This window comes from Dermochelys coriacea, chromosome 7 (genome assembly GCF_009764565.3).
Source record: "Dermochelys coriacea isolate rDerCor1 chromosome 7, rDerCor1.pri.v4, whole genome shotgun sequence".
Lineage (NCBI taxonomy): Eukaryota > Metazoa > Chordata > Testudines > Dermochelyidae > Dermochelys > Dermochelys coriacea.
In genome coordinates this window covers 20,488,149-20,505,040 of record NC_050074.1, presented here as the reverse complement: position 1 = coordinate 20,505,040, position 16,892 = coordinate 20,488,149, and the positions used below count along the sequence as shown (strand labels likewise).

At 43.9% G+C, this 16,892-nt stretch overlaps 1 protein-coding gene across 7 annotated transcripts in view; it reads right to left on the bottom strand.

Annotated features, from left to right (window-relative positions):
• The window catches only part of GRIP2 (glutamate receptor interacting protein 2), a 490,758-nt gene that overhangs the window by 129,266 nt on the left and 344,600 nt on the right, over positions 1–16,892 (bottom strand). The window lies entirely within an intron of this gene.

The following is a 16,892-nucleotide window of genomic DNA, read 5'->3' as shown; positions in this document are numbered from 1 at the left end:
GAGACTGACTCGGTGTTCCTTCACCACTTTCTTCTAACGCTGAACAAAGGCTGTGCTGTGAAGTCAGAACTTCTCCCATTCCATGTCCCACACCTAAGGTCCTGTCTACACTAGAAGAGCTCTTGCTGGGATAGCTATCTTGGCAGACACAGCTTGAGAGTGCTTTTGGCGGCATAGCTCATGACTAGGGCCCTACCAAATTCACAGTCCATTCTGGTCAATTTCACAGTCACAGGATTTTAAAAATTGTAAATTTCATTATTTCAGCTATTTAAATCTGAAATTTCATGGTGTTGTAATTGTAGGGGTCCTGATCCAAAAAGGAGTTGTGTGTGTATGGGGGGGGTCACAAGGTTATTGTAGGGGGGGTTGCTGTACTGCTACCCCTACTTCTGTGCTGCTGCTAGCAGTGGCACTGCCTTCAGAGCTGGGCAGCTGGAGAATGGTGGCTGCTGGCCGGGAGCCCAGCTCTGAAGGCAGAACCATCACCAGCAGCAGCACAGAAGTAAAGGTGGCATGGTTTGGTATTGCCACCCGTACTTCTGCACTACTGCTGACAGGGCACTGCCTTCAGAATTGGGTTCCTGGCTAGCAGCCACTGCTTTCGAGCTGCCCAGCTCTGAAGGCAGAGCAGAAGTAAGGGTGGCAATACTGTGACCTCCCTAAAATAACCTTGATACTCTCCTGCAGTTTCCTTTTGGGTCAGGACCTCCAATCTGAGAAACTCTGGTCTGTGAAATCTGTATAGTATAGGGTAAAAGCACACACAAGACCAGATTTCATGGGGTGAGACCAGATTTAACGGTCCGTGATGCATTTTTCATGGCCGTGAATTTGATAGGGCCGTACTCATGACTTACACTAGTTCTCCAGACTAAATAAGTCATATCAGCAAGAGGTTTCTTGTGGTGGTGATTTTGTTGTTGTTTTGCTGGTATATCTACAGTAGAATTTTTGCTCGGATAACAATGTCATAACCAATGTTGTACCGGCAAAAAAGTTTCTAGTGTAGACTTGGCCTAAATATTTAAGATCCCTGTGGGCTTAGCAGTGGAGTGTGGACAAGTGGGCTTCACAGAGGGAAGCCTAAACTTTCTGCTGGGATTGAAGTGCAGCAACATCTTTATCATGGCGTGAAGGCAGCTTTTTTGTGCTCAGACGCCTTACACAAAAGATTTATAATTAGTAAAACAAACACACACAATATTTTGGTCCACAATTTGTGTGGGTATTTTTTTTTAAAGTTCTGTTTGACAATAGAGGTAGTTAATAATTGAGCTGAAGTTTGTAATTAAAAATCTTTTCATATGGCTATTAATGTTTTTGCAGTAGAGAAACTATGTCTTTAAAAATGTGCTATACTTGAAGCTTTCTTTTTAAGAAACAAATATAATTAGAAGCTGATAATTTGAGGAAGGTTGCAATGAAATGGACATTAAATCTACAATAGATTGCTTTTTAAAAAGTATAAATTCCCTGATATATTTACTGCTGCCATCAAAATGATCAGCTGTTGAAAAAGGACAATCATAGAGGACGTAGGAGGAGGGTAGATGAAAGAATTAAGATGTTTACTCTATGGATACTGGCCAATGCATATAAACACTATGCATACTTGAAATTGTTGCCGACAATATTTTATAGTGGAAGTGAACAGCTTGAGTCTCTTCCAAATAATAATAATTTTTTTAAAAAGTACACCACAGATGTGGAGACAAATTATGCAGCCAAAAAAAAGTAAAATATCTTCATGTTGTCAGGTATGGTTACCAGAAACGTTAGTATGAGGCATCAATCTCAACTGTGGCTGGATGAACCAAAGCAATAGTAAGGAGAGCTTTGACTTGTGATAATCTATACATTCTCTACCTCTTGACATTAACTTTGATTGAAGTGTCCTGAATTAAATAGCTATCCAACAATACTCCTATACTGATGTATGTATAGACGTGCCTAACTTAAAAAAGGGTTCTTGCTGAAACTGGATGCCAATTAGGATCTTTTAGCTACATAGAAATAAAAGTCAATTGAATACTAAATGAAATACCAAAAACCTTTCACATGAAATTCTGCATTCTTAGCACTCCCAAAACTTCCACTAACTTTTGTGAAAATGTTGGATGTGCAAAGAATGCAAAATCAGGCCCCACATCTTATTTCAAATGCTAAGCTGAAGACAGTACAACTTCAAGATAGCTTCATCACAAAACCAGATTCCATAGTCCACAGTAAAACACATTTCCCAGTCTAGCTTCTTGAGAATTACACGCTACTACACTTGGATGAAAGCCAGTTGAAAGGCCATTAAGTCTAAGTAAAAGAGAGATTTTTTTTCCTCAGAGAGAGGTGGTCCCGAGAGAAATCACTCACCAGCCATCTGTTTAAAATTTAGTTTGCACTAACTATTGGCCAACAGCAGCCAGAAATATCTAGATTTGCATATATTCACACAAACATAAAAACTCTTAAGTTTATACCTGCCATTTCTTGTCTTCCTATCTCCCCACCTTTGAAATGTTGCAACCAATCACTGAGCAACATCTAGTCCAATGTAAAGTTCACTAAATATAGAATACACTTTACACAAACAACAGAGCTGGGGGTAGAAGCGGGCAGAGAAGCAGCTTATTCAAAACATTGATGTGGTCCACTACTTCACTGTTGTGAAGAATAGAAGTTTGCTGCCCCATGCTGATCCAACCCCCCTTCCCCGCTCCGATCCTATAGCAATGATCCAAACCCTGTATGATGTTACAGCAGAATATTGTAATGCTCTATCAAGGAAAAAATACACAGTGTTTGGAAAAATGTAAAAATATCTTATGTCACTCTATAGTTGCATATCCCAGGAGATTCTCCAAAGACAGCTACATTGCTGCTGTCCAATAAACGGCAAGGAGAAACGAACACTTATTGCATAGGAGACACAGAATCTGACTCCATATGAACTCCTATTAACAGCAAATGAAATCCTTGGGTTAGGACTGGTTCATAAGAAAATGATCCAGAAACTTCCAGCTAAATAGATGAGGTTCAAGGGAGTTTGGGTGACCTCCCCCACATCCTTGTTTTCTCATTTACATAATGTGGCTCTATGGTTTCACCTGGGACTAGACATCCAAAATTGCCACTTATTGTCTCCGTCATGCTAGAAGTATAAGAAATACTGGAAGTCTCAGAAGAAAGCCAGTTATTTATGAGACTTTCCAACCCAGTTTTGCATAATAAAGAGGTTCAGACAGTTTAGATAATGAATCCCAACCTCGCCCAGTTTGCCTACCTCTCCCTGTATATTATTAACAGGAGCTCATAGCTGGTTACCTAAGCAGCCACCACCTACTGTAATTACTCCAGTCTACTGCCACAGAAACCACAATTAGCTAGCTGGGCTTATTTAAAATAGCTGAACACCTATGGGTCAGATTCAGACCTGTTAATGGGGAGAGCAGATGCAATTTGACTCTACGTAGCTAAAACTCTGCAACACACAACCACTAATTTTCTTTCCAGGAACAAAAAACCTTGATCTTTAAAGATGTCTTGTATCCAAGAAACCTAGACACAGAGCCAGAGGACAAGCATTTCTGTATTGCTCTATCCATTATGAGCAAATTCCACCAGCTAGTCTTAGAAGTGAATTTATCATCAATAAATGGACACTGCATGATAAATTGACCCATCTAATAGGCAGTTAGGGCCCTTGCTTCACAAAGACATACAGGCTGTTAGAACACCAAAAGGGAGAGTATTTGAAGGGGTTGCTTTCTAAAACCCCAATCTATTTTCCTCATAATTAAAAGGGAAATAAAAACTATAACTATACATTTTTCCTCCTTAAACAACAACATGCACATCTATCATTGCCCAATAGTAACAGCCATGTCTGTGGGTAGGAGCAAAAAGGGAGTTGGAGAGGATGCCTCCCAGGAGTGTGATTAATGGGGGAAAAAAGGGAGTGCTGCAGTGACCCCTAAATCTGACACCGACTCTTGGAAGTTTGAGGATTACGCATTTCATGTCTGTCAACCATGCCCAACTAGGCTAGAATGCACATTAAGATAATAGACTCTTATTCAATATCAATCCTTCCTTACATTACGGTAAGTGGAATATCAGATTTTAATAAAAACAAAAACACCCCCCCCCCCATCTCCACACAGACACACTCAGAAGCCATAGGTCATTTGGAGTTACAATGCTCCTGCTGAATTCAAACACAGGTTGCGCTAATCAAATGGGGCAGAAGCATCTTTCCTCTTTCACATGCATAACTTTACCAGGGGAAATTGCGTATAAGATGCATTTAAGCAAATAGAGAATAGAATTCATCCTGGGACAAACTCCACTGGCCTCCTGGGGTTTACACCAGGTATGGAAGTACCAGCCCGGCTTCCCCTAGTTGATTTTGCATTCAAGTCATAACGCTCAACTTGCGATAGTTCACTTTTTGGGCACCCTGCCTCTTTTAATGCCCTCCTGTGGGCCCCTTAAGAACTGCATGCAGGCTTTCACATGGACAAAAACACCCACTGCCTGGGGCTGGTTTAATAACAAACAGTTCTTAATCTTCAGGGTCCCAAAATAAAGCCTAGCATCACACAAAGATCTATACTTCACTCTGGTGTCTTCTCTCACAGCCAAAGCTCCTCTTCTTCTGTCCCAGTGTGGTCTCACAACTTGTCCTCCCAGCTCTTCCTATCTGGAGCTGAGCCTTCTAGCACTAGCCTGTGGTCCCCAAATGTCTATACCCCCAAATTCCATCCAGGTTACCCACAAAAACCTCCTGTTCCTGGGCTGCTTGGTGTCACAACTCCTTTGGTCTCAGGATCTTCCGTGCAGGAGTTCTTCACACTCCCTATAGTCTCTCTACACTTTTCTAAGCAACCCCCATGCCTGCTGCTCTTCATAGAGCAATCACCCTCATCTCTCCCAGGTGCGACTCATTGTGTAATCAGGGCTGGCTAGCCCCAGTCCTCCAGCAGTGAGCCACCCTGTTACAGAAAGACAAGGTAAGGAAGAGAGTTAAGATTTTGAGTCTCTCTCACAACAGAACTGGGTCCGAGAGGTCTTCCGCGAGAACTCTCCAGGCTGCCGGTCTTCTACCAGGACCTCCTCCGGACCTGGCAACTCTTACAACGACCAGGTCTGTGGCGGCCACCGAGGGGGCAGATCTCCTCGTGGAGCCCTGCTACACAACCCCCAGCTCCGTGTGCAGGTGGCGGAGTCCCGCTCGGTGTGCCAGAGGTTGGTCCTGGCAGAGGTCACAAGAGTCGGAGACCTCCTGGACTATGACCGGGGAGACTGGCTGGATCCCCTAACCTTCGCTCAGTGTATGGGGCTTTCCAGACCTTGTACTCCCCAGCGCATACTTCAGGAGGTGAAGGCCGCTTTGCCGCCCGCTGCTCGGGTTTATCTCGACCGGGTCCTGCACGAGGGCACGCCCCGCCCACTCGCTACCCCAGGCCCGCCGGACCTTTTAATTGGACCCCTGCCCCGTGGACCCAACCGACCCCTTCACCCCTTCACTAGAAGCCGGCTGCACAAGATGCAGCCGGTCTGCTTTCAAACCGCGACAAGAAAACATCTCTACATGCTCGTGCTCCACACCCTTCACGCCCGCACCCTCGTGTCCCACCCCGATACAAAATGGCGGGACCTCCTGCCACCTTTGGAGGGTGAGGAGCCCCGGTGGGCCAGCCTACATTCCACCTTAATCCCAAGGCCCGCCGGGGATGTCAGTTGGCGGCTCCTTCACGGAGCCGTGAGCACGGGCGTGTACTTGGCGCGGTTCACTTCAATCCCAGACACCTGCCCCTTTTGCGGCGTGAGGGATACCCTGGCACATGTACACTTGGAGTGTGCCAGGCTGCAGCCCCTATTCCGGCTCCTCACCAATATTTTATTACGTTTTTGGTTGCACTTCTCCCCTCACCTTCTCATTTATGCACTCCCTATCCGTGGCCCCACAAAGTCAAGGGATCTCCTGGTCAGCCTCCTCCTGGCCCTAGCTAAAATGGCTATCTATAAAACCAGAGTGAGGAGGTTGGCCGATGGAGTCTCCTGTGACTGTGGGGCCTATTTCTGATCCTCGGTCCGTTCACGTATCCGGGCAGAGTTCCTCTGGGCGGCGTCCTCTGACTCCCTTGATGCCTTTGAGGAGCAGTGGGCGCTGTCCGGGGTTCTCTGCTCAGTTTCCCCGTCCGGTTCCCTTCGTTTGACCCTTTGACTGCACCCCTGTCCCTGGTATTTCATTAGTTGTCCCCCGGAATCTTTTGGGTATCTAGGTCCTGTGGATCCCCCTTTTAGGCTGGGGGGGATCCTTTAGCAGTGGACGGGCTTCGCCCGCCCACTTCCCGGATCCCAATAAGACAACAGAACTTGGTCCAATAAAAGATATTACCTCACCCACCTTTTCTCTCATATCCTAGGACCAACAGGGCTACACCACCACAGCATATCCTGTTAGAGACATTCAACTTGAAATGGACTAATTTAAAAAACAAAAAACCAACCACCAAGAATATTCTCATGGAGTACTCTTACATAAAACAGCCTAATTTATTGCCAAACATTTTCATTGTTTTTTCCACCCAGTCCCCTTGCTGAAGTTTAGAATTGTCTTTTGGGTGGATTGAAGAGAACTGCCACCAAATGTGTTCAGGCCTGCCTCTCTCCATCCCCTTGCCTTCACCTCTATGCACTCACCTGCCTGCTGGCTCTGCAAATTCAGCTTTGGTGCTGCCACTCCTGGAAAATGTTCCCTTGCAGGGCATGGAGGAAAAAAAAGGAGCATGAGTACACCCTCCAGAGCAGGGCAAGAGTGAAGTCATCAGGCAAATAAATGAGATCGGAAGTGCAACTGCCCATCAGCAAAATAATGGAGCTGGACTATGTGAAATTGTCAAATCCGCATAGTAACCAAACCAGAAAACAGAAAAGCTTTTTCTCCCCATAGTTGCTGTTAATTATAGTGATCTTGTGGTTACTTGTAACAATACAAGTTAACTATTTCAGGTAGAAAATGTGCTTTTAATTAGAAATGGCAATGTATAAAACAGTCATGGCAGGGGCGGAGTAGCTTTTTGTACATGTGTGCCTAACTATTAAAGAGGAATTTTTACAAAAGCCCCTGGGGTCTGCACATTCCAGTGTGATAGGTCAGATTGCTTTGTAGGACCAGGCAAAATTATTAACTTCAAATGTGGGCCAAAGATCATAAATTATAGGATATAACTTGTGCTGGAGTTGCAGCTACCATGAAACCAGTACTAAGAACCTCCAACAAGCAACTGTCTTAAACAACTTCAAAGTGTCTTCCAAGTTTTTGTGTTTAACTTTATTTCACCTTTAGTTAGAGGAATAACTAAATTAGAAGTTTAAGATCAAATTACAATTTTAAATAATCAACTGTCCAAGAGTTAATTCCCCAACTTCCCCCAACTTAAAGATCTTAAAGTGGGAGGACACGTTCTTCTCATTCTGATAGACGTGGCTTGTGTGGGAGGTGTTTCTCCTTCTACATTGCCAGTCTGAAGTGGGGAATGAGACTGGAGACTGGCCTGGTGTTAGTACAGACCCTGCATTGTTGTTTATGCTCAGCGCAGAGCTAACTGGAAGAGGAAGCACTAGTTTGAGTGACAGGGCTAGTTCCCAGCCCTCCTTCCCGACGTGCAATGACACTACTGCTCAGGCACTAAGAAATAAACAGAACAGAACTCAATTTACTTGTGCTCCATAGAAAATGAGATGTGTTTGTGGGAGAGGATAAGTTATGTCCAGTATGGAGCCTCAGAGAATATCCCACCCCTCCCTGCCCCAAACTGAATATCCTGTACAATGTTCAGGTACTCAGAAGCTGACTGCAGTCTGTCTCTGAACATGGAAGTTGCATTGTTTTAATTTGATGCAAGAAAAGATGCTAACATTGGAAGAGCAGAATATATTGGAAGACTACAGGAAATGACTCTTGAAATTAAGGAACAAAGCACATTTATTGGGTAGCTCTGGAGACAGATTGTACATGTGCATAGAAATATAGGGTTGTAAGAGATTTAAAGAGGTCATTAGTCCATTCCCCTTGCTTAGGCAGAATTAAGTGTCCCTAGACTGTCCTGGAGAGGAATTTGTTTAACTTGTTCTTTATAATCTCCAATGATGGAGATTCTACAATCTCCCTAGGTAATTTGTTCCAGTGTTTAAACTATCCTTATAGTTAGAAAGTTTTCCTAATGTCTAACCTAAATCTTTGTTGTTCCTCCTCAGCCTTTTCCTCTCCTCTAGGTGCTCCTCCCTTATCTTGTTCTAATGCCTTGGGCTGTCCTCTGCTCTCAACGCAGAGTTGCACAGTAGTACAGGATGTATTTTGGCAGGGAGGGTGAGAACACTTTATTTTCCATCTGTCTTGTAGCATTGCTCTGGATTCTACAGCACTCATATGGACTTCTCTCTGAAAAGAGTTGGCTCAGCTTGGGCATTGGTGTGGGGCTGAACTCACCAGTGCCCCGAGGCCTTTCTGTGCTAGCTTCATCAGCATAAAAGGTCTGCAAAGTAATCCATTAAGCCTCACTAGGAATACCCTGGATATGGGGGAGAGGCATCCCACCTTCCCTGAAAGACCTGAAAGTTCTACTCCTACCCTCAGCAAAAATACAGTATCTGCTGGTCCAATCTTTGCCCTGTCCCCCAGTTATCAATATAATAAAATCCACTAATTCTATAGTCTTTCACCCTAGCTTTGTGTCTTGTGTAAAGTACATTTTATACAGCCCAGCCTTAACTGTCTCCTTTTTGTAAAGTGTGGGTAGGATCTTCGAAAGCTCCCAACACTGACTTAATGGGCTGCCATTCAAGTCACTGGGAGCTTAACCATTGACTTCACAATTAAGCTTTTGAAAAAAAATCAATAACCTCATGCTGAAGTGGATCCCAGCAGCTTGTTAGATCCCTACATTTTCAAAGGTCGTCTCCCCTAGAGACTTGGAGAGAGGGTGAGATTTACATTAATTGTTAAATTTACATTAAGCCCCAAGCCCCACCCGACCACCTTCCCCAAACCCCCATGTTAAACCCCATCCCATCCTCACTCTGCCTCTTCCCACCCAGTACCACCCTCCTCCCCCAAGCATACCCCATCCCTGCTCCTCCTGCACCCTGTGGAACAGCTGAACGTGGCAGGCGCTGGGAAGGGGGGGGGGGGGGGGAGTTGATTGGTGGGGCAGCTGACTGACAGGGTGCTAAGCATCCACTAATTTTCAGCATCGATGCCTGAAGCACATATAGAGCTTGCACATTATAGCAACTTCTTTTGGAACCTAAGACTAACGTGTGTGTGTGGTATGTACACACCTGCTTTAACCTTGTAAATAACTCATTTCTTTTTCCTAATTAAAAAAAATGTTTAGTTTATTATAGGACTGGCTACAAACATTGTCTTTGGTGAGAGATCTGCAGTGTAGTTGACCTAGGGTAAGTGACTAGTCCTCTGGGACTGGGAGTAACCTGAATATTGTGATTTTTGGTGTAAGGGACTATCTATCACAAAGGCAAGTTTGCCTGGGTGGCAAGATAGAATCATAGGACTGAGAGACCTCAAGAGGTCTTCTAGTCCAGGGCTCCTCAACTTTTTTCTTTCTGAGGCCCACTCCAACAAGCTATAAAAACTCCATGGCTCACCTGTGCCAAAATTACTGGTTTTCTGCATAAAAAAGCCAGGGCCGGTGGTAGCAGGGTAGCAAGCAGGGCAATTGTCTGGGACCTCAGCTTCACAAGGGTCCCTGTGGCGTAAGTTGCTCGGGCTTTGGATTCAGTCCCAGGTGGCAGGGCTCTGGGCCCCAGGCTTCAGCCCCATGCAGTAGGGCTTTGGCTTTCTGCCCTAGGCCCCAGCAAGTCTAACACTGGCCCTGCTTGGAGGACCCCCTGAAACCTGCTCATGGCCCTGCAGGGGGCCTCAGAACCCTGATCGAGAACCACTGATCTAGACCAGTCCCCTGCAATCAAGGCTGAACTAAATATTATCTAGACCAGCCCTGATAGACGTTACGCATTGGAGGTTTTTTTTTTTTTTTTTTTTTTAAGAGCAAGTCAGACAGATTCCACAACCTCCATAGGCCATTTATTCCAGTGCTTAACTAACCTGACAGTAAGCGAGTTTTTCCTAACATCCAACCTAAACCTCTCTTGCTGCAATTTAAGCCCATTGCTTCTTGTCCTAGCCTCAGAGGTTAATAAGAACAATTTTTCTCCCTCCTCTTTGTAACAACCTTTAGACCAGAGTGCCGAAGGGGTCCGTCTGGGACTCCATCTTAAGGCTGGTGCTTGAGGAGTTCACACTTGATTGGTTGTGTGTTTTATACTTAGATTTCACCAGTTTGAGGTTTGTGCCCTACTTCTTAATAGTCTGCCCTGAGGCCAATATGTTCATGAGCTACTCCAGACAGCCTGACACAAACGTCCTCATGAATTGGTAAATTCTTTTTGGCCACAGTTCAGAGACTCGTGTGTCTCTTTGGAGATCTCAGGTAAGGTATGTGTCAGAGTGGGAAACAACCGAACTGGCATTGAATTTAATGTTCCAGTTATAACTCTCATTGTGGCATTAAACTGCACATCCAGAGATTTGGTATGTGAGTTGCTGGCCCAGTCTGGTGTGCTATATATTCTGCAGTTGAACAGATGAGTACTAGAATTGCTGTTCGACATGTGTGCACCTTGGCACCCCATATTGTGCATAAGAGTTTTTGAATGAGTCTCCTTCTTTGTATGTCATTCCAGATGAGCTTTTTAAAAAAAAAAAAAAAAAAAAAAAAAAAAAAAAAAAGTCAAGGTTTTGTCCAAAGTTATACCCTAATACGTCGGATAAGGCTTATTTCAGACCCGGTGATCCCAAAAGGTGACATGAAGTGGTTTCTTGGCAGCTTTGTTATTTAGGTGAAAGGCTATTACTGAAGTTTTGGAGGCATTGGGGCAGAGCTTCCAATATTGAAAGTATTCTGCCATTATCTTGAGGTCAGTAGAGAGAATGTTGCCAATAGAGGTCTTGGCTTCATACTGCCGGAGTGATGTCATCAGCATAAATGAATGTACGGGAAATTGTGTCAGGTAAGTCATTAATATGTACAGCACTGAATAGGTCTCCCAACCATGCTTATCCCTTTGGCCCAAAATTCTTCAGGAACTCAGGATAAATACAGTCCTCGCCAGCAGCTTTTCTGCTTTTAGTGGCTAGACGAGACTCATTTATTTCTTCTATAGCAGTGATTTTCAACCTTTTTTTCATTTGTGGACCCCTAAAAAATTTTGAATGGAGGTGCACACCCCTTTGGAAATCTTAGGCAGTCTGTGGACCTGCCCAGGGTTCCATGAACCACTGGTTGAAAACCACTGTTCTATAGCATATGGAAATGACAGCGGTGAAGTTGCAGCTCTTTTCTGAACTTCCTGCATAACCATCTTATCAGTTTAGGTCTTTGAATTATGAAGACTACCAACAATATTGGTCATTGCTTTCAGTTGATGGTGTTTTACGGAGTCAGTAGCTCCAAGCTTATGGAGGAATGCTCAGGTTTTGCAAACAGAATGAGGGAAGTCAAGATCCTCAACTGTATCATTCCATCTCTTCAGATGAGCATAATTCAATGACTAGTAGTCCTTTTACACTGAATGACATATACTATTATTGTAATAGAACGGATCAGGAATTTTGCATGGGAATGGATTTTCAAATAGAAAATGCAGTTTCCACATGAAAATTTTGATTTTCCATCAGGAAAATTGAAATGACATTTGACAGTTAGTTTCAAAATCAGAATATTTCATTTTTAACTGATTCAAAATGTTTCGTTTTGAATCATTTTCACAAAACATTAGACTACTTTATAGGAGAGGTCATTTGGGCTCCATTCTGTCTAATGGATTGTGCTCCCTAGAGGACTAGATCTCCCATAACACAATGAAGATTCTCCTCTAACTAAGTTGTGTGGTGCATTATGGGAGCTGTAGTCCAGCCAGGGAGCTTGGCCCATATAGGAGAATGTGGGCATCAGGCTCCCAAACTACAACTCCCATAAGTTAATGTGCCACAATGGGAAAATGCAGTTTCATATTCAATTAGCTCTAAATGAAGCATTTCAGGACAGTCCAATAAACCAAAATTAACACATTTTGATTTTGGAATGTTTGTGCCAATCAAAAATTCCCAAAACAAAATATTTCAACTTTCTTAATTGAATTTTTTTTCCATGGAACAGAAATTCTGAAAATTTTGAAATTTCAACTTTTCATCCCAATTTGGGACAAAAACAAAATGTTGAAGTGTCAGCATTTCTGGAGGGATGGAAATTCCAGTTTTCACACTCATCTCTAGTTGTAATTTGTAACAGATCTGTGACCCCTAAAAATGCAGTGGTGACTGCTACATGTAATGAGAATTCAAGATTTCACAACAGCAGCACTCAAAATCCTCCTGCTGAAGGAGCATAAGTCCTTACTACTGGTGCTAAAATAGGATCTCTTTTAGCTATTAACAGTATAGGGCCTAGGATGTGAAGCTGAGACATCCTAATTCCATCCAGTGGAGGGCAGTAGCTCAAACAAATGTACAAACAGTTCATTATAGTTTCAAGGGCAAGTACTATCATTAGGCAGAATTCAAGTGCACCTCTTCCTCCAATTTATATAAGAACTCTGCTTTCCACTTGCAAGATTTCCCCTAGCATCACTATCTGCACAGGGACACTGTGCCAAATCAAATGGAAAAATAAGCGAGCAGGTCACCACTCTTAATAGGTGTTACAGTTTTTTTTCCAAATGACTAGCAGTGTAACAATGCATTAACGAGAAATGAAACAACCATGTTACCATTAATTTGCATAGTATTAAACCATGATGCTTTGCTTTTCTATTCTCCTTCCAAACCTTCCTGACTGGCATATGAATCAAAAATGAAATTTAATTGCCAGGGTATTTCAGCAAAATCACTGAGTTTCTGCTCAATAAAGCTTCATTTGTACGCTGGTGCATCAGACACCTTCTCTCCAAGGTGCTATATTAACTAGTGCAGATGTAAAATATGTTACAGGGTTTATTTTAATAAGCATTTCAACAGAGGAAAAAGAAGGAAGGCTGATAGTGAAGTTTTACAGAAGAGCAGGAAGAAGTAGAAACTAATACCTGCATTATGGTAAAAGCAAGCAACAAGACAGCATTATTTACACACAGCAGCTTAAAGGTTTCAGAGTAGCAGCTGTGTTAGTTTGTATTCGCAAAAAGAAAAGGAGTACTTGTGGCACCTTAGAGACTAACAAATTTATTTGAGCATAAGCTTTCATGAGCTACAGTTCACTTCATCGAACAAATCTGATGAAGTGAGCTGTAGCTCATGAAAGCTTATGCCTAAATAAATCTGTTAGTCTCTAAGGTGCCACAAGTACTCCTTTTCTTTTAGCAGCTTAAAGAGCATTCACATAGAATCACAGAAATGTAGGCGTGGAATGGACATAGATAGGTCATCTAGTCCAGCCCCCTGCACTGATGCAAGACTAAAGTATTATCTAGACTATTCCTAACAGGTGTTTGTCTAACTTGTTCTCAAAAACCTCCAATGATGGATATTCCACAGCCTCCCTAGGTAATTTATTCCAGTGTTTAACTACTCTTACAGTTAGGAAGATTTTCCTAAAGTCTAATCCAAATCTCCCTTGCTGCATTTTAATCCATTATTTCTTGCCCTATTCGCAGCGTATAAGGAGAAAAAAAATGTAACAACCTTTTATGGATTTGAAGACCGTTGTGTCCCTTCCGTCTACTCTTCTCCAGAAGAAACAAACCCAGTTTTCTCAGTCATTCCTTGTAGGTCACGTTTTCTAGACCTTTAATCATTTTAGTTGCTTCTCTCCTAGGTCAGCCCTGCCTCCTCGTTAACACACAGGGGAAAAAGGATCAAGGATTTAAAACCAAAAAACCCACAGCCACCAGGAGTCTAAAGCCTTGCGCTAGTTACGCCCGAGGGCATTCCGCACCAAAAAATTAAAAATTCTGCCCCCTCAAATTAAAAATTCTGTGAATATTTTAAAATTCTGCAAAATTCTCCAAATTTTATTTGTCAGATAAATGTGGAGTCTCCAGCATAGCATTGGGGAGCACAGGCCACTGGCTGCACAGAGGTGGGACATCACTGTACAGCTCCCCCATGGGACATGGACTCAGCGGTGCAGCTGCACCCAACCCTGACACAGCGCAAGGACTGGGCCTTCCCCAGAAAGACCCCAGGACCCTGCCCTTCTGTGCCAGGTGCACCAGGTGTGGGCAGGCAGGCTCAGCAAGGCAGGATCCAAGTATGGAGGAGCTTAATGTGGGGGGAAATCCAGGTGTGGGTTGAGAGCGTTCTGCGTAGGGCAATCTGGTGTGGACAGCTCAGTGGCAGATCTGGATGCACAGGGGCTTGTTAGGGGGTTCTGGGTGCAGGGGGGTCCAGGTGAAGGTGGTTGGGGCTCAGCAGGGGTCTGTGGGGGACTAGAGCACAGCAGGGGGATTCAGATGCTGGGGGAGTGGGGTGGGGATCCTGGTGCATCTGGTTGGGGCTTGGTAGGTTGGGGATCCTGGTGCAGGTGGCTTGTTGGGATGGTCCAGGTGCAGGGGGAGTGGGGCTCATCAGGGGGATTCTTGGTGCAGGGGAGGGGTGAGGCTTGATGAGAGGGTCTGGGTATGAGGGGGTCTGGATGCATGGGAGTTGGGCGGATGGGGGAAGCAGCTCCCTGTGCAGTGATCCTGCACCCTCATTGCTCCTCAGCTGCAGAAGAAGGAAACATAGGGGTTGGGGGAGAGTTTGCAGAGCTTCCTACAGTCAGGGGAGAAATCTGGGGGTGGCTCTGACATGGACCCGGACACCACGCAGGGGAAGAGGAAGTCCCATCCTTCCCAGCCCAGCCAGCTAGCAGTTGAGCCCGGCACAGGGTAGGAGCCAACAGCCGGGTCTTCCCCAGTGATTTACCTCTCTGCTGGCTGCCCTGGACATCTGAAACATATTGCTGGGGAGGGTCTCATAACCATTCTTGTGGCTTCCCTTTGCTTCCCTAACAGAAAGCCATTTTTCTGCAGGAAACCAAAGAAATCTGCAGGGGACAAATTCTGCATGTGCGCAGTGACACAGAATTCTCCCAGAAGTAGCTAGTGCACACTCTGTTAGGTGGTCTCTGCCCCCCCCCCAAAAAGGTAGTACTCTTTTCTATGAGTCTGCATCACATCACTGTGTAAACTAAATACAAAACAGAGGTTCTAAACCACAAGGTAGTCCATGGAACTAATTTCAAGAGCAGGAGCATTTGTCCAAGACAAAAGGGGCTAAACTCCATTTTTGGGTAGTTGACTATGGTGTATAACATTTCCCTGCCATTTCAAGCATTCTTTACTTTGTCTCCTTAATTATGTAGTATTGCTGCATACTATTAAAAACAGCTGTCACCTTCCACCACAGGCAAGGCACTGTTTCAGTACCAGGTGAAGGGATTCCTGTAAGAAAAAGTTCTTTAGCATCCAAGGTACTGAAGAATTTTACATGTATAAATTGCTGCAGCTGGCTTGGAGAAAGTAAAACAGGGAGATGCAGTGAGAATATGGGTGCTGAAGTCATAAGGCTGGATTGGCCAAAGTATTGGGACCAAGCCTGTGGAAAAATGTGATCAAATCTACTTAGTTTTTGGAGCTTCAAGCACAATGGCACATTTGTGCCAAGTTTTATCATCATGATCCTTTTACAGTGCAATAATAAAATGACATTGGGAGATTGCATGTTTTAACTGGTCTAGTCAAGAGCTTGCACCCTCCCAGCTCCAAAACTAGAGTCTAGTAAGAGTAACCAGATCCATCAGAATGTTCTCAAGAACATCTCACCTGTGAGAAGTGAAGGGACATGGATATCCTTGGTATAATGGTTCAGAATAAAACAAGACAGACCTGACCCAAAGGTGCTGTCCCAACAGCTCACTATAGCTATTCACCATTCATGACACAAGATTTCCAATTACAGGTACACATCACTACACAATTCATCACCAAAACTGTGCTCCCACCCCTCAAAAATAGGCCACAGAAACTAAGCTACCCTATTGTTGCTACAGTTTGTCCCTCCAGGTCAGGGACCACTGGTAAGACAATATACACATGCAGAGCTCTACAGAAAAGCTTCCAGTGCTGCTGGTAGTGATATACCTGTCCCAAGGATACAGCCACATTTGCCTTCAGTCACTAAGGCTGTCAACTGGACACCTTTCATATGTGCTAAATTTAAGTGGGAAAAAAATGTTTGAGTCTCTGAAATTTCCAATCCCATTTAGTATTTTGTGATAACTTGTTATTGGATCAGATTTGCACAACATAAAGCATCATCTTGTTAGTTATAGGAGTCAAGCTGTGGTTCCTGAAGATATCAAAATGTTAAATATCAAAATATATTTCTGTACTGAAGTCTCAAGGAGATGCTCAGAGAGCTCTAGAAAGCTCACTCACACACACACACACACACACACACACCCCAGCCAAGGCATGGTATGTAAAGATCTATAAAATTCCATTAGATAAGCACAAGGCACACGTTTTGGAACCAGATCTGAATGTTTAGACCAGAGTTGAGACAAGGCAGAACCTAAATCCATATAAACTCATCCTCTTCTGGCTAGTGACAGCACGAGGGGGACATATAATCAATGAAGGCAGATTTTGACTCAGTTGCCATCCGTGGCATTGCACATTGGTGGTAATGGATTAGCATGGAGTTTTAAGAGGTCAGAACATGGCCCAGTGATTCAGCTTTGTTTTACAGGGAAAGGGAAGTAGAGAGGAGTAATATGGAGAGTAATACAGTCTTATTATCTGAGGACTGCTAGTGATAAGGATGTAAA